General features: G+C 36.9%; 1 protein-coding gene and 1 pseudogene across 6 annotated transcripts in view; one reads left to right on the top strand and one right to left on the bottom strand.

Moving 5' to 3' along the window:
- The window catches only part of PPM1E (protein phosphatase, Mg2+/Mn2+ dependent 1E), a 289214-nt gene that overhangs the window by 197572 nt on the left and 72550 nt on the right, over positions 1-19092 (bottom strand). The window lies entirely within an intron of this gene.
- LOC143687714 (large ribosomal subunit protein uL23 pseudogene) lies at positions 15899-16367 on the top strand (annotated as a pseudogene).

The raw sequence follows: 19092 nt of genomic DNA, 5'->3' as shown, positions 1-19092 counted from the left end.
TTGAGGCTTGCCCTTATAAACCTTGTCTCTGTGGGGCAGAAGTTAAGACTGCCCATGGTGAGGACTGGGAGTTCTTTCCAGGTAGCCTCTTTGTTGCCCAGATGTGGCCTCTCTTTTGGGCCAACACTGCAAGGAAATTCACTGCCATCCCTCCACTGCATGGGACATGACATTCAGGGGTAAAGGTCTCCCTGGTGGTGTGGGGCATGGCCCCTGGGGATGGTTCTGATCCTGGCACCATGAGATCGACAAGGCATTCTGGATCAAGAGGAGGAAAAGAAGCATTAAAAAGTGCCTAATAAAATAAGGCATCAGTGGCTAAAAGAGATCAAGTGGAGTCAAGAGGCTACTCTGGAGGCAAATCTTATGTAAGCTCCAATTAGATAGGGCTGATGGCCATAGTTTTCTAAACCCCAACCAGCATCATACCTCTTGACTCTTAAGAATACCTAGGGATCCAACTGAGATTCTATAATGGTTTCATGCATTAAATTTGCTTTCCTGGAACCTATAATTTCTGGAGGGTTCCTAGGTCAGATAAATCCTGAAACCCAGAGGGACCACCCTCTCCAAGATTATTAATTAATTACATCTCTGTCCTTTAGTTTTGACACCCCTTCTCAACATGAGAAAGTCAGAATGGGTGTTACCCAGGGATCCCTATAGATTGGAAAGGGGTCAGGGAGAAGGAGGAGGTATAACAGAGAGAATAGAATTTTCCAAACCAATATGACTGCTGAATTACTATATTAATATTCCAGTATTTAGGAGTAGCTAGAAGGAAAATTCTGAGATGGTAGAATAGTAGCCCATAACAAACTCTGGGATCTGTTCTGTAACTACTTGTTGAAGTGTGCTTAGAAAATTATTGCTTTTTTCTTTCTTTGCTTTGTATAATGTTATATTTTACAATAAAAATATGAAATAAAACTTATAAAAATATATTATGGAAGTACCAGGTGTTATTGCTGTTATTATACCCATATTGCTTGACTTCATATTCTCCTTTATCCTTCCATAAAATTTGGGCTTTAGCCATGCATTCCTCAAAATGAGATCCTCATACACATGCCTGTCCATCTTCCTATCAAAATATTACTCTTCTAAAATAAAATTAAATACCATATTCTTAATGACACCTTTTCTAATTCTCTATTCAATATTCATTGTTCTTTCCTACATTACCCAAGAGTATGTTACTGGAAACTGTTTAGCATTTATTTCATTCTATTTTCTATTATTTAATCTATTTCCCCCATTGGATTTTTGCATTATTTGAAGAGTATTTCTTATTCATTCTTACTGTATCTATCTTGGCACCCTCCCATTAGAGAAGAGATCAAATTTCCTTGTACAAGGGGGTGCAAGGGTAGTTCAGTGGTAGAATTCTCGCCTGCCATGCGGGAGACCTGGGTTCAATTCCTGACCCACATATTTCCCAAAACAAACAAGCAAAGAAAGAAAGAAAAAACAAACAAAAATTCAACAAATGGTGCTGCAATAATGGGACACTCACAAAGAAAAAGAATGAAATGCACCTCCCCACCATAGAGCATGCAAAAGAAAAAAAAAATCCTAAAAAAGTTCCTTGTACAAAGCAAATACACACTGAATTGAACTCTCTGACATAGTACAACCAGTTCTACTCTATGTTCCAATCTGTTGCTTATGACACTAAGCAAGGTTGCTTCCAGTACATCTGTTTGTCAAAAAGGCAACAGGAAAACTAGAAATTCTTTAAATGGAATATAGACAGAAATTTCCATTTCCTTAATGTTCATTATGATATGTAGTACTTCAATGTGAACTCTTTTCCACAACTAAATATTTTTTATTAACAAGATAAATGATTTCATCAGGTTCATCAATGGAAATTATTCCTCCATTTAATCTTCAAACCAAATTGTTCATACTCAAATCTTCTCACAAATAAACACAATGTTCCTACTCAGCTGTTGGTGGCAGAACGTGTTCATAATGAACAACTCTGACTATACTGGCAAAATTACAGAATTAGCTAATTAAAGTACAGTCTTCTATATCTGATTCATTGGGTTAAGGAACAATCTGGATATATAAAAAAGCAAATGGTACAGAAACACATCTTAGGTTCTTTCCACAATTATGGAAAACCCACTAAGTCAATTTAAATTAGACTTTTTTCTACCATGCAAGCAATTTTTCTCTGATGGTAAGAGGATGTAAAGGTATGAATTATTCAGGAGAAAGAGGCTAGGAAGGTTCCATTGCTCAAACTAGCCAATATAAAAATTATTCTGGATAAGCTAGGGAGATATGTAGGTCTGAAGATTGACAAAAAGAGGATATGAACAACATAGAAGACAGTCTCTGCCATAAAAAAAACCTTGGGTTTTCTTTGAGGGAAAGAAATAAACATATGAAACACTTGAGAACAATAAACATTATATCTTATATGCAGTGATTCAAAAATATTTTTCAGATGTCTCTTTGCTACACTGAAAATTATTATGACTGCCGCCATAAAAAATAATCCATGCAATATTTCTTGGGCCTTAAAATTGAGCTACTGGAATTGAAGGGAAGAAGGATATTCTTTTTTCATTTTCCATAATTTGTATCCCACCTGTTACTGAAAGGACTTGAAGTAAAATACAGATTAAAACAATGCAAGCTATTTGTGGTGAAAGCCAAATATATCCTTCAAACAATATAGGAAAGTAAATGAATCCAGGCACCTGAGGAGAATAGCTTTCATTTGAACAAAAAAGATGTTAAAAAAAACCCTTCAACTGTCTACTATTTGAAATACTTTAATACCAAATTAATATCAAACATATCTTTTGGTACAAATTTTCTCTTTTAAAATTTTTAAAAATATTTTAATTGACAAATCTTCACACACATATAGTCCATACATGGTGTACAATCAATGGTTTACAATATCATCACATAGTTGTGTCTTCATCACCATGATCATTTTTAGAAAATTTGCATCACTCCATGAAAAAGAAATAAAAAGAAAAACTTAAACATATCATACCCCTTACCCTCCCTCCCAGTGACCACTAGTATTTCAATCTACCCAATTTATTTTACCCCTTATCCCCACTATTATGTATTTATTTTTTAAGCCCATATTTTTTTACTCATCTGCCCATATCCTAGATAAAATAAGCATCAGACATTAGACACAAAGTTTTCACAATCACACAGTCACATTGTAAAAACTATAACTTTATATAATCATCTTCAAGAATCAAGGCTACCGAAACACAGCTCAACAGTTTCAGGTACTTCCCTCTAGCCACTCCGATAAACCATAAACTAAAAAGGATATCTATATAATGCATAATAATAACCTCCAGGATAACCTCTCGACTGTTTGAAATCCGTATACCAGTCTGGACCGAATTTTCTCTTAAAGATGCTAAAAAGACAATATTAGAAATCCTCATTATGAGGGAGAATAAAAAATAAATGAATTCTGAATAATTTCACCTGCCTTTATTAGTAATTCCTCATCTTTTAATGACAAATGATGACAATGTTTAATGTAAAATATCATATATTTTTTCTTCTTCAGATATGGACGTAAAAGGAAAAAAGCAAAATTATACTATCAAAGGAACAGCACAAATTCATTTATCATGAAACTGCAAACCACTAATCTGCAACAATTTATACATAAAAAGACTTCGTAGTCATAAAGATATCTACAGTTTAAGACAATAGCTAAAATGCAAAACAAAAATGTCTCTATTTTTTCCTACTAATATTCCTATGATTGTGCAATGCATAAAAAGTATTTATAGACTTAATATACTTAAAACAGTTTAGTTGTCAAAATGATTGGCCCTTTGGATGCAATAATGTAAAGGATAAATTCAAAAATTTATCTTTTAAAAAGCAAGAGTCTCATTTTATTTCATTAAAGATACATTTCCTCTTATTTTTTTTCCTAATGAGTTAATTAAAAACAATTCATACATTCCATTTAAGGCAAATAGAACCTAAAATCACCTTGAAAAAAAAATCCTCTCAACTTAGCTAAACTAAAAATTCTGGCTAAAATATGAAAAACAAATTAAGATAAAGTACCAATAAACATAAACTCACAATAAAAATCACAATACAAATCAAGCAAGCCACCGTAACTTAGGGAAAGGAGAAATAATAAACATGAGACCCAATTAGCATAGACACTGGAATTACTGGCAACAGAATAATGATTAAAGAAACAAATGGATACAAAAAATATGACTAAGGAAGAAGGCTCTATTGCATGAATAGGCATATTTGAAAGGTAAAAACCAAAATTTCTAGAAACTACACGTATAACAATTAAACTAAAAAAATATCACAGTAGGTCTTGCTAGGATCAAGAAGGTGAAGTGAGATACTTCAAGACTCCATCTTCTCACAGAAGCTTTGAACAACCAGTAAAAACTGGCAGAAACATCTTAAAATTTGAGAAAACAGTTATTAAAGGACTCAGTAGTAAGCTGTGTACCAAAACAAGAAAAAAAAAAAAAGGCTATTTAGAAGTAGTGAGATCTTGTGGCGCCCTGGCTGCCTCACTGAGCAGTCGGGTGCACAGCCAGTTCATGCTTCCAGTACAGATTCTTGGTCCTGGTTCCAAAGTGAGCAGAATAATCCTCAACCAAATACTGGAAGCATGTATGTCTGACCCAATATGTCTAGTGGTGGCCTGAGGGATTTGTTAACCCAGGACCTGCCCTGTGTATGGAAGGCAGCTCATAAAGTTCTCATACAGGGCACTATGGAAAAGGACTCAAGGGTCTGTCTGGGGAAAGAGATTGCCAGCTGTAGGAAACACAGTTCAGTGCTCAGGACTGTGAAGGAGATGTTTCCGAGAGAAGAGGGGACATTACTTATTGGGTAAACTGGGGAAGTTTCAAGACAACATGAACACACTGAAGACAATACACAGGCAGAGAAATGACTAGGAGGCTCCTACTTTGGCCTGGAGCTACTCTCTAAACACACTGTATGGAAAAACCTTGAAGGAGAACACTCACACAGGTCAATCGGCAAAGTCTGGGAAAGGCATTTTCTTTGTCTTCTTTTCTTTTTTATTAGCTATTAGCGTTCAAGGAAAGCTCTGTCATGACCATAGCTGGATATAAACTTAAGGAATAGATGCCACAGAGTCAAAATTCAAGTAACAACACATCAAAATATCAAAATATCAAAATGTCCCAGATTGAAATTGAAAATAAAAAACATGAAAAGAAAGAGGAAATTACGGGCCAGGCAAAGAAGAAGATTAAAGCATTAGAAACCATCAATGAGGAGGACCAGACTTGGAACATATCAGACAATGAATTTTTAAAAATGGTCCAAAATATGCTCAAAGAGCAAAAGGAAAACATGTAGAGAGAACTAAAAGAAATCAGGATAGTTAAATGAGCACCAAGAGACTATCAATAGAGAGATGGAAATGATGAAAAGTAAGCAAACTTAGTTGAAGACCACAGTAACAGAAATTAAAAATTTCCTTGAGGGGTTCAACAGCATTATAGCTGACAGAAGAATGAATCAGTGAACTTCAAAACAAGACTAGTCAAACAGTCTGTGGAGCAGGAAAGAAAAACAAATAAAAGAGAACACAGCCTGAGGAACCTGTGGACATCATCAATCATGTCAATATATGCAATGTAGGAATACCAGAACAAGAGCAAACAATACTGAAAGAAAAATATGGTACAAAACTTCCCCAATTTAACAAAAGACATGAATATACACATCCAAGTTGCTCAACAAACCCCAAAAAAGGATAAAATCCAAATAAAACCACACTGAGACACGTCATAACCAAACTGTAAAATACTTAAGATAAAGAGAGAATTGTGAAAGCTACAAGAGAGAACCAACAAGCCACATACAAGGGAGCCACAAGAAGATTAAATGCTGATTTTAGAGTAGAAACCATGAAGGCAAGAAGGCAGTGGGATGACATATTCAAAGTGCTGAAAGCAAAAAATTCCAACCAACAATTCTGTATCCAGCAAAAGTATCTTTCAAAACTGAGGAAGATTTGAGAAATGTCTGTTCAGATCTTTTGCCTATTTTAAACTTGCTCTCTATGTATTCTATACACAAGTCCCTTATCACATGTATCATTTGAAAATATTTGTCCCATTCTGTAGGCTGTCTCTTCACATTATTTATGATGTCATTTGAAGTCAAAACATTAAATTTGATAGGTAAAAAAAAAGTGATGAGCAGAAACTGAGATAGTGTATCATCAAAAAAACTTGTCCAACAAGAATTATTTAAGGGGATTCTGCAAGTTGAAAGGACAATACAGGACAGAGTGGCTTGGGATAGTGTAAAGAAAACACAATCATCAGTAAAGGTAACTGAGAGGTTAAATGCAAAACCCAAAAGAATTTATTTGGTAGAAGACTTCCAGGAAGATTGTGGAAGAAGGCACAGTCAAGCTCATTCCTACACCAAAAACACCTGGAGGACAGGAACAAACTGTCCAAATTAGCTGTTCTGGGGCTCAGGAGACTCTGGAGGTACTGTGCAACAACCAGGAAGAAAGGGACAAAGAGAAAGAGTAACTTTAGTGAGTTTAGTGCCCCAACATTGAGGCAAGAAGCTTCTAGTTCATCAGTTCCTATCTGGCAGGCAGATATAGACTGGGAGATTCCAGGAAATCCTACCCACAGAGGAGTACACAAGTACAGTTCTGATCCAATTGTTGGCTAGCGAAATTGGACCTCTAGGTCCCACAGCCTTGGCCCTTTCCAGACATGGCCCACAATATGTTTCCACCTTTCTCAGAAGCAGAGCAGAGAAAGGGGTAAACATAACCTGCATTTGTAAGGTCATGGGGAATAGGATGCTAAAAAATGCAATCTGCTTGACAGACTGGGAAGGTGCAGTCTTGGTAAACTACTTTCCTGACCTTCTCCCAGGGCCTTTGTAATTGGTCTGTGCCCTTGTGTGGGCACAGCCCTGTTTCGGCTGGGAAATATTAATACTAATAAATATTAATACAATGAGTCAAGTGCCAAAGAAGAATTTTAACAGGAATCCAATCAACAAAAAAACCTAGATCAGATAGGGAAACTGGCTTTCAGAATAATTTCATCAAGACAATCAGATGCCCAGATACCAGCGAAAAAATATAACCCATAAGAAGAAACAAGAATACAGGGCCCAGTCAAAGGAACAAATTAAAAAGTTGGAGGATATACAAAATTTGGAACAACTAATCAAAGATGTTCAAAGAAATCTCCTAAACCAATTCAAAGAGAAGATATATGGCTAAACAGATAAAAGAAATTAAGAAGATATTAGATGAACATAAAGAAGAATTTGAAAGCACGCAAAGAAAAATAAAAGATCTTATGGGAACGAAAGTCATAAGAGATGAGATTAAAAATACACTAAAGGCATACAACAGCAGATTTTGAACAGTCAGAAGAAAAATCGGCAAACTAGAAGACAGGACATCTGAAATAGAACAAACAAAAGAACAGATAGAGAAAAAAATGCAAAAATTTGATCAGGGTGTCAGGAAATTGAATGATAACACAGAGCGTACAAACATATATGTCATGGGTGTTCCAGAGGAGAAGAGGTGGGAAAAGGTGCCAAAAGAATATTCAAAGAAATAATGGCTGAAAAATTTCCAACTCCTATGAAAAACACAAGGATACAAGTCCAAGAAGCACAGCATACTCAAAACAGAATAAACCCTAACAAACCCACTCTGAGACACATACTAATCAGAATGTCAACTACAAATGATAAAAAGAGAATTTCGAAAGCAGCAAGAGAAAAGTGATTCATCACATACAAAGGAACTGTTCACAGTAAGATTAAGTGCCGATTTCTCATTAGAAACCATGGAGGCAAGGCAGTGTTAAGATACATTTAAGGAACTGAAAGAAAAACGGTACAAGCCAAAAATGCTTTATCTGACAAAACCATCCTTCAAAAATGAGGGAGAGTTTACAATGTTCACGGATAAACAGAAACAGTTTGTTAACAAGAGTCCTACCCTATAAGAAATGCTAAGGAAGTTGCTACAGACAGAAAAGAAAAGACAGGAGAGAAAGGCTTGGAGGAGAGTGTAGAAATAAAGAATATCAGTAAGGGTAAATGAAAGGATAAAAAGAGAGACAAAAAGGAAATGACATATAAAGCCAAAGGATAAAATGGTGAAGTAAGTACTGCCTTTACAGTAACAACATTGAATGTTAATGCTTAAACTCCCTAATCAAAAGACACAGATTGACAGAATGGATAATCAAAAAAAGATCCAACTATATGCTGTCTACAAGTGACTCACCTTAGACTCAAGGATGCAAATAGGTTGAAAGTGAAAGGCTAGAAAGAAATATTCTATACAAATAGTAACCAAAAAAAATAGCTGGGGTACCTATAGCAATATAGGACAAAATAGATGTTAAATGCAAAAATGTTATGAGACAAAAAAGGGCATCTCATATTAATAAAAGGGGCAGCCCACCAAGAAGAAGTAACAATAATAAATATCTATGCACCTAACTAGGGTGCCCCAGAATACATGAAGCAACAATGGCAAACTGAAAGGAGAAATAGACATCTCTACAAAAATGACTGGACACTTCAATATACTGCTCTCATCAACAGATACAACATTTAGCCAGACGAACAAAAAGGAAACAAAGAACTTGAATAATATAATAAATGAACTAGACCTAAGAGACCTGCACCCAAAACAGCTGAATATACATTTGTCTCAAGTATTCATGGATCATTCTCCAATTTTCCAATTGAGGAAAAATATTTTTACAATTTTGCATAGCTTTTTCTTTACATATGTGCCCAAAATGGGGACTTAACACCAATACTCTTAAGTTTTTGCTTATATAATATACACATTTATCATTTTCCTTTCTCAAAAACTTTAATTTTAGATCCTTGTTGTCCTCTCCATAGATGGGAAGACAAGCCAGGATAAAATAAGATGAATAATAAAGAAGAAAATGGAAAAGCATAGCTAACAATTTTTAAGCCTAATTTATTCACTGAAAATCATGGTCAATACATTTTTTGAAATGAAGTATAAGATACCATACCTTAACACATTGAAAAATGACTCTTTTTTCACAAATATGATTATATTTACAGTATGTAAGAAATGCATATACACTGGAAACCAAGTAATACTCAACAGCTATAAAAATGAAAACTAACCCTCTCTAATTCTTTCTTAATGCTTATTTAGTTCCTTAAGTCTAAAACACTACAATCTGTGTCATACTTCCTTATTGGGTAGGGACAAGAGAGTCATACCTCTCATTTGACAGGTTGAAATTGTTTTTACTCAAAGAGTAGTCAAGATGGATATATTTGTGTGGAACAATCTGAACCTCACCCTAAAAAGTTTACTGGTCCGGATCCGTGTTGAAATAAATCATATACCTTTAGGTTACCTATACTTAAATATAATTGAGGTGATTTTGTATAGATACGTGGGTAGCATATTTGATTTCTTCACATTAAAGGAAGAAATATTTCCAGATACTTGATAATCAGAAAGAGATTCCACATAGTTTTCTAATTCCCATAACACTACCACTATAATAATTTTCTATCCATATGGTGTTATTTTGCTAAAGTTTCATATTATTCACAGAATATCTGGAATAGAATTATATTAGTACATACAAATGAGGCTCGAGCAGCATTCAAGAAGAATAGCAAGACTAAATACTTACATTAAAGAGAAGAAGGAGGGCGGGCCGCGGTGGCTCAGCGGGCAAAGTGCTTGCCTGCTATGCCGGAGGACCTCGGTTCGATTCCCGGCCCCAGCCCATGTAACAAATACGGAGAAACAGAATACAATAAAACAAGAAAATGTTTCCCTTTCTTCCTTCCTTCCTTCCTTCTCTCTGTCTTTCCTTTAAAAAAAAAAAAAAAAAAAAAAAAAAAGAGAAGAAGGAGCTCAAATCAAAGACCTAATTGCACATCTGGAGCAACTAAAAAAAAGAACAGTAAACTAACCCAAACCAAGCAGAAGGAAAGAAATAACAATGATTAGAGACAAATTTGAAACTGAGAAGACAAAACAAAACAAAATAGAGAGAATTAACAAAACCAAAAGGTAGTTTTTAAAGATCAATAAAACTGACAAACTCCTAGACAACAAAAAAAAGAAGATGCAAATAAATAAACTCAGAAATGCAAGGGGAAGACATTACTACTGACCCCACAGAAATAAAAAAGGATCATAAGAGGATACTATGAACAACTGTATGAAATGGACAAATTCCAAAAAAACCCACAAATATCCTACACTGACTCTAGAAGAAATAGAACTTTATAGACTAATTACAAGTAAAGAAATTGAATTACTAATTGAAATCATTCCAAGAAAGTAAGTCCAGGACCAGATAGCTTTACAAGACAATTCTACCAATCATTCCAAAAGAAATTAATAACAATCCTGCTCAAACTCTTCCAAAAAATTGAAGAAGAGGGGCACTACCTAACTGATTCTGTGAGGCCAACATCACCTTATTACCAAAGTCAGATAAAGATACAATCAGAAAAGAAAATTGCAGAACATTTTCTCTTATGAATAGAGAGGCAAAAATCCTCAACAAAATACTAGCAAATAGAATCCAAGAGTACATAAAAAAATTATACACCATGATCAACTGGGCTTTATCCCAGGTTTACAAGGGTGGTTCAACATAAGAAAATCAATTAATTTAAATCAAAGGAGAAAAAACATACGATCATCTCAACTGATGCAGAAAAGGCATTTGATAAAATCCATTTTTCTTGATAAATACATTTAGAAAAATTGGAATAGAAGGAAACTTCCTCAACACAAGATAAAGGGCATATATGAAAAACCCACAGTTAATATCTTACTCAATGGAGAAAGAACTAAGGCTTTCCCTCTAAGATCAGGAACAAGACAAAGATACCCACTGCCACCACTGTTATTCAACATTATACTAGAAGTTCTAGCCAGAGCAGTTCAATAACTTAAAAAAATAAAAGGCATCTGTGCTGGTTTGAAGGGATTTATGTACCCTAGAAAAGCCATGTTTTGATCCTGATCAATCTTGTGCAAGCAGCCATTTCTTTTAATCCCTATTTAGTGATGTAGGTTGAAGGCTTGATTCGGTTGTCTTCACAGAGATGTGACTCACCCACTTGTGGGTATTAACCTTTCATTAGAGGGAGATGTAACTCCACCCACTCTGGATGGGTCTTGATTGGCTTGCTGGAATTCTTAAAAGAGGAGGTATTTTGGAGAAAGCTTGAAAATGATGAGATTCCAAGAGAGCAGAGCCACAACAGGGTGTCGAGAATGACAGGAGCCAGAACCCATGCAACCAGAGAACTTTGGAGAGGAAGAAGGAATATGCCCCCAGGAGCACTTCATGAAACAAGAAGCCTAGAGAGAAAGCAAGGAAATGCTGCCAGGTTCACCATGTGCCTTTCCAGTTGAGAGAGAAACCCTGAACTTCACCAGCCTTCTTGGGAATCTTTCCCTGATACCTTAGATTGGACATTTTTTATAGACTTGCTTTAATTTGGACATTTTCTCAACCTTACAACTGTAAACTAGCAACTTATTAAATTCCCTTTTTAAAAAGCCATTCTGTTTCTGGTATATTGCATTCTGGTAGCTAGCAAACTAGAACAGCATCCAATTGGAAAATAAGAAGTAAAACTTTCACTATATGCAGATAGATGACAATGATGCAACTTATAGAAAGTCCCAAAGAATCTACAAAATCAAAATCTTACAGCTTCTAGAGTTCAGCAAAGTAGAGGGATACAAGATTAACATGCAAAAATCAATAGTATTTCTATATACTAGCAATGCGCAACCTGAGAAGGAAATCAAGAAAAAAATTCCATTTAAATAGCAACTGAAAATATCAAATATCTAAGTAAATTTAACCAAGGATGTAAAGAATTTGTTCATAGAAAACTACAAAATAATGCTAAAAAAAAAAGTCAAAGAACCTAAATAAATGACAGTCATGTTTATGGATGGGAAGACTAAATATTGTTAAGATGTCAATTCTACCCAAACTGATCTACAGATTTAACATAATCCCAATAAATTCCAAAAGCCTACTTTACAGAAATGGAAAAGCAAATTATTAAATTTATTTGGAAGGGTAAAGGACCATGACTGGCCAAAAACATCTTGAAAAAGAACAAAGTTGAGGGACTTAAACTTCCTGACCTAAAGCATATTACAAAGCTATAGTGCTCAAAACATCATGGCATTGGCACAAGGATAAATTTATTCACCAATGGAATTGATTTGAGAGTTCAGAAATAGACTCCAATATCTATGGACAATTGATATTTGACAAAGCTGCCAAGTCCACTCAATTGGGAAAGTAAAGTCTCTTCAACAAATGGTGCTGGGAGAATTAAATATCCTATGCAAAAAATGAAAGAGGACTGTTCTAGTTTGCTAGCTGCTGGAATGCAATATACCAGAAATGGAACGGCTTTTAAAAAGGGGAATTTAATAAATTGCTAGTTTACAGTTCTAAGGCCAAGAAAATGTCCCAGTTAAAACAAGTCTATAGAAATGTTCAATCTAAGGCATCCAGGAAAAAATACCTTGGCTCAAGAAGGCCGATGAAGTTCAGGGTTTCTCTCTCAAGTGGAAGGGCACATAGCAAACACAGTCAGAGTTTCTCCCTCAGCTGGAAGGGCACATGCGAGCACAGCATCATCTGCTAGCTTTCTCTCTTGGCTTCCTGTTTCATGAAGCTCCCTGGGAGGCGTTTTCCTTCTTCATCTCCAAAGTGCTGGCTAGTGGACTCTCTGCTTCGTGGTGCTACAGCATTCTCTGCTCTCTCTGAATCCCCTTCATTTTCCAAAATGTTTCTTCTTTTATAGGACTCCAGAAACTTATCAAGACCCACCCAAATGGATGGAGAGACGCCTCCAGCTAATCCAGTTTAAGAACCACTCTTGATTAAATCTAATCTCCAGGGAGATCATCTGATTACAGTTTCATTCATACAGTACTGAATAGGGATTATGATACCTTTATGAAATGGGATTTAGATTAAAACATGGGTTTTCTAGGGGACATACATCCTTCAAACCAGCACAAGGACCTTTATCTCAAACCATATATCTCAAACTTAATACATTGTTACCTCACAATGTATTAAAGACCTAAATATAAGAGCAAGGACTATAGAATTCCTAGAAGAAAATTTGGGAGAAGATCTTATGGTAGGCAGTGATTTTTTAGACTTAACACCCAAAGCACAAGAATGAAAGAAAAAAATAGATAAAAGGAGCTTTATCAAAATTTAAAACTTCTGTGCATTAAAGGACTTTCTGAAGAAAGTGAAAAGACAAATTTTTCAATGGGAGAAAATATTTGGAAACCACATATCTGAAAAGGATTAAATATCCAGAATATATAAAGAAATCCTACAACTCAACAATAAAAAGAAAAACAACCCATCTTTTTTTTAAATGGGTAAAAGACTTGAACAGACATTTCCCCAGAAGATTCACAAATGGCTAAAAGGCACATGAAAAGATACTCAACATCACTAGCTACTGGGGAAATACAAATCAAAACTACCTACTAGAATGGCCACTATTGAAAAAACAGAAAACTACAAGTGTTGGAGAATATGTGGAGAAATAGGAACACTCATTCATTGTTGCTGGGAAGGTAAAATGGTGCAACTACTGAGGAAGACAACCTGGCAGTTCCTCAAGAAGTGAAGTATAGAATTACCACAGGATCCAGCAATCTCGCTACAAGGTATACAACCAGAAGAAGTAAAAGCAGTGATTTGAACACATATCTGCAAACCAATGTTCATAGAGGAATTATTCCCAGTTGCAAAAAGATAGAAGCAACCAAAAAGCCCAACATCTGATAAATGGATAAACAAAATGTGGTATATATATATGATGGAACATTATTCAGCTGTAAAAACAAATGAATTTCTGATGCATGTGACAACATGGATGAACCTTGAGGACATCATGTTGGGTGAAATAAAGAGACACACAAAGACAAATATTGTATGATTTCACGGCCATGGACTAATTCTAACTTGCAAACAGAGTTAACAGTCCAGAGTATAGTGTACCAGGAAATAGTCTGGGGTTAGGGAATGAGGAGTTGATGCTTAACTTGCACAGATTTTCTATATAGGCTAATGGTAAAGGTTTGGAAATGGATGGTGGTGATGGTAGCACATTATTGTGAGTACAGTTAACAGCACTGAACTGTATAGGTAAATGTGGTTAAAGGGGGGAAACTCTAGGATATAATATGTTACTAGAATAAAAAGTGAAGGATAAAACAAGACTGCTTAATACAGGGAACCTTATTATAAATGAAGGACTAAAGTTAATAGTACACATATAAGAATGTTCTTTCATGAATTTTAACAAATGCATGACACTAATACAAGGTATTAATTCTAGGGAGGTAAATGAGAAAAAATGCATAAACTGAATGTTAACTATGGATGATATTTCATAATATTTTCTTAATAAGTCTTCATCAATTGTAACAAATGCAACATCAAACTATTTTTATGCGCTTGAAATCCTTTCCTCCTTCCCTTGCTAACTCTGTGTCTCCCAAAGATATATGAAAATATTGAGAAACTGTATATAATTCACTAAAGCCTGGTAGATAATTAAATCTACTTAGAGAAAAATGTTTTAGTAAAAAGAAGAAAAAAACAGGAAGTCAGCATAGCCAATCATCTGTTTTGTTGTTGTTGTTGTTGTTTTTTGACAACAACAGGCAGGCTCTGGGAATCAAACCTGGGTCTCTGGCATGGCAGGCAAGTATTCCAATCATCTGTTTTAATTTATTACTTTTAAGAGTTCAAAAAAATTAAGGATATAACACCTTCCTGACAAAAAGAGGGAAAAGAAAGCTAACAAAATATGGTATCAGTGGATCAGAGAGTCCAAACAGAGCTGAGAGGCTATTTTGGAGGCTACTCCTATGCAAGCTTCAGCTAGATATTGCTAACTACCATGATTTGCCAACCCACAATCAAAACCATTCCTGCCAACCCTAAAGGACACCTAGGGCTTTATCTGAGATTCTGCAAAGGTTCCATGCACTATGATTACTTTCCAGAAACCTACAACCTCCAGATGGGTTCCTAGGTCAGATAAGTCCTGAAACCCAGAAGAGACAGCCTCTCCAGAACATCAACTAGTTCCATCCCCCTATCCCATATTATCGACAGCCCTTTCCAACATGAGAGCACAGGTCAAATTCTCCAAAAGATTGGGAGAAAGATCAAAGGAGGAGAAAGATAGGATTTAACAAAGGAGTATGACTGCTGAATAATTATATTATTTCTTTTAGTCTCCGATGTCTTGGAGCAACTAGAAGGAAAACCTAAAATTGTGAAACAGGAACCCATACTAAGCTCTGAAACACATTCTATAATTACTTGTTACAAAGTACTTTTAAACTTACTGCCTTTTTTGAATATATGTTATATTTCACAATAAAAAATGTTTTTTAAAAAATTAAGGTTACAAGTATGGCTTTAGGGACAATGGTGACCAAACCTATGATAACCTGTCTCAAAACCTTCCTCATCAGCTACTCCTTCATCTTCTAGGATCACCTAGGATCACCTCAGAGACACCACATTACATTTAATAATCATGCTTCCTGAGGTTCCTTTGGCTATGACAGTTTCCCACACTACCTTGATTTTTTATCACCTTCACAGTGTCGAGGAGTACTGGCCAGGTATTTTGTAGAATGCCTCTTGGTTTGATGTTTTTATTGTGATTAGACTAGGTTTATAGGTTTTAGGGGAGGAAGACCAGAGAGGTCAAGCGTCATTTTCATCACATCATATTAAGAGTACATACTATCTTTTTCATGAAGATGGCACCAAAAGTGAAGAAGGAAGCCCCGTCTTTCCCAAAACTGAAGCTAAAGCTCACGTTTTGAAAGTCAAGAAGGCAGCACTAAAAGGCACCCACAGCCACAAAAAAAGGACCCTCACCTCACCCACATTCCACTGGCCCAAGACACTGTGTCTCAGAAGATAACCCAAATATCCTTGAAGAGTGCCCCTAGGAGAAACAAGTTTGACCACAATGCCATCACCAAGTTCCCCCCAACTGCTGAATCAGCCATGAAGACTGATGACAACAACACACTTGTGTTCATTGTGGATGTCAAGGCCAACAAGCATCAGATCAAACAGGCTGTGACGAAGCTCTGTGATACTGACATGGCCAAGGTCAACAGTCTGATCAGGTCTGATGGAGAGAAGAAGGCATATGTTCAACTGGCTCCTGACTATGACGCTTTGGATACTGCCATCAAAATTGGGATCATTTAAACTGCCCAGCTGGTAAAAGCTAAATACAAGTTTTTTTGTTTTTTGGTTATTTTTCTTTTTTGGCATGAGCAGGTTCTAGGAATCGAACCCGCATCTCCAACATGGCAGGCAAGAATTTTGCTGCTGACTCACCATTGTACCACCCTAAATATAAGTTTTTGACCATTAAAAAAAAGGGATATATACTATCAACATGTCTTATCACTGTTGAAATTGACTTTGATCAATTGACTGAGGTAGTGTTTGTCAGGTTCATTTACTGTAAAGTTACTCCTTTCCTCTATTTTCCATACTACACTTTTGGAAGAAAGTCACTAAGCAGAGCCCACACTTAGAGAGTGGAGAGTTATGCTCCACCTCCTTGAGAGTGGAGTATCTGCTGTTATTTTTTTATTAATAGAGATGATTTCTATTCAATATTTTAAAATAAATAGTAGATATATTTTATGAACAAATTGTGAAGTGCTAAAAAAAATTTTGAGTCAATCAGGAACTAGACAGGGATTCCTGCTTACTGTTATTATTATATATGATTTTGCTTTATCTAGAAAATGTAAAAGACAAAAAATAACTTAATAGTGGAAAAGAAAGAGATAAAAGTTTATTTTTTTCACAAAAAAAACTAAGATTACAATAAACCTCAAGATATATCACTTATGTTAGATTCAAACTTTTTTTTAAAACTTTACAAAGCCAATTGATTTTAAAAATTTAAACTTAAAACCCACTTTTATCTGAAGTAACGTTCGGGTTATATATGAAAAATAAGCCACTACTACTAAACTTAAATTTACTTCTGAAAATAATGGCAAGATGGTTCTGGACTACCCTATTAAAAACAGAAAACCTGGTAGCCCAGAAAAAAATGGCAGCAAAATAAACTGGTCTAGGATTTCATAAAATTATTTCTACTCCTCCTCAATATGGCTTGCCTGTTTCCTAAGTGTACTGCCAAATAGTGATGCTCAACTGAAAGCATTTTTCCCCCCAGTGGACATTTGGCAATATCTGGAGAATACTTTTGGTTATCACAAGTGTGGTGGTGCTCCATCTGGCCTCTTTACCCATTTACTGGGTAAAGGCCAGGTAGCTACTAAACATGGTACAATGCTCCCCACAATAGATCCCAATATATCAATAGTGTCAAGGTTGAGAAACCCTGTGCTGAAGCATACATATTTCATACACACACACTCACATATGACCTTATTGCATGTTTCTGTATATAGCAACCTTCATAATCTCCAGGCTAAAGAATTTCTCCAGTTTTGCATCTGAGAAGAGAATAGATGAAAAGAGTGAATGAAGAGGGAACCATGTAAATTTAAAAAAAAAAAAAAAAGAGAGAGATTTAAGTAATAAGCTTGGTGTGGTAACAGCAGTGTCTGGGACCAGCGTAAGAATTAAAATATTGTTACAGATATCCAAAAGCAGAGAGAAAGTTTAAGGTACTGAAGATTAACTAAAAGGTAAAAGTGGTTGCTTCTGGAACTGGGTTGGATAAGGATGGAGATCAAAAAAGGTAGAACCAGGAACTGTGGCTTTCCATTATAAGCCCATCTATACAATTGATTATTTAAGAAAAAAAACAAAACACATTATTTTGGAGTTAGAAAAAGTGGTTTGTTAAGTAAACATACATGCAGTAACAAAAAAAAAAAAAATAGGAAAGAATAAGAACTCAGGCCCTCTCAAAAATAAATAAATAAATAAATAAAAAGAACTGGGCGCGCGGCGCCCACGCCCCGCAGCAGCCGAGCCGCCCGACCTCCTTCTCCCCTCTCTTTCTCCGCCGGCCCGCCGCGCGGCGCCCACGCCCCGCAGCAGCCGAGCCGCCCGACCTCCTTCTCCCCTCTCTTCCCCCTCCTGCTCCGGCTGCTCTCCAACCACCACGGTGCCCTCTTCCCCCGCCTTCACCGTGCTCCTCCGCCACCAGCCTCGACAGCCTTGCCGCCCTCACCTTTCCTCCTCCAGAACAGCTACTGGGGGAGTGGAGATAATACAGAGCAGCTCCCGGAGCCACGACGGAGATCAAAGGGACAGCGGACCCCATCCTGGAACGGCTGACTATCTGGGAGATCCAGCTCCGGTGAGATCACCAAGGGGCACGGGCTTTCCTGGGTGGGACGACAAGCGACCGGAGTCCCTCCCTTCCACCTTCCTGGGCCAGCTGGTAGAATTGGACAGGCGGTCCCCTTAGGCCGCAGCGGCTGGTGCCCCCACCACACGAGGCCCCCCGGAACAACTAAGATAGTTGGGTCGGAAACCCCCAGACTGCGGAGAACAGTGACCGGGGGATCCCTTCCAAACACGTGACTCCCCCGTCGGCTGGTAACAGTGTACTCTCTCGGGCTGCGACAGCTGGCGCCCTCCCGCCACGCTTGGTGCCCCACGCCGACTGGCTAATTTGGCCGGACGCTCTCCTGTGCTGCGACGGCCGGCGACCCTCCCCACGTTTGGAACCCCGGGCCGGCTGGCATTCTTCCAAGACGCTTAGGTTGCCGAACCTCCCCTACGGCGAGAGTTTTCCAGAGTTGAGGGACCCACAGCAACTTTCGCTGGTGGAACCCACAGACAGGCGTGTGCCACGAGCGCCACCTACTGGGCAGGATAGGAAGAACAGAACCCAGAGATTGTGCAGAAAAATCTTTCAAGCTGTGGGGTCGAACACCCGGGGAAATCTGACTAAATGCCCAGACGCGAGCAGAAGATAACGGATCACGCT

This window comes from Tamandua tetradactyla, chromosome 6 (genome assembly GCF_023851605.1).
Source record: "Tamandua tetradactyla isolate mTamTet1 chromosome 6, mTamTet1.pri, whole genome shotgun sequence".
Classification (NCBI taxonomy): Eukaryota; Metazoa; Chordata; class Mammalia; order Pilosa; family Myrmecophagidae; genus Tamandua; species Tamandua tetradactyla.
The sequence above is the reverse complement of the archived record's forward strand: the minus strand, read 5'-3'. Positions and strand labels throughout refer to the sequence as shown.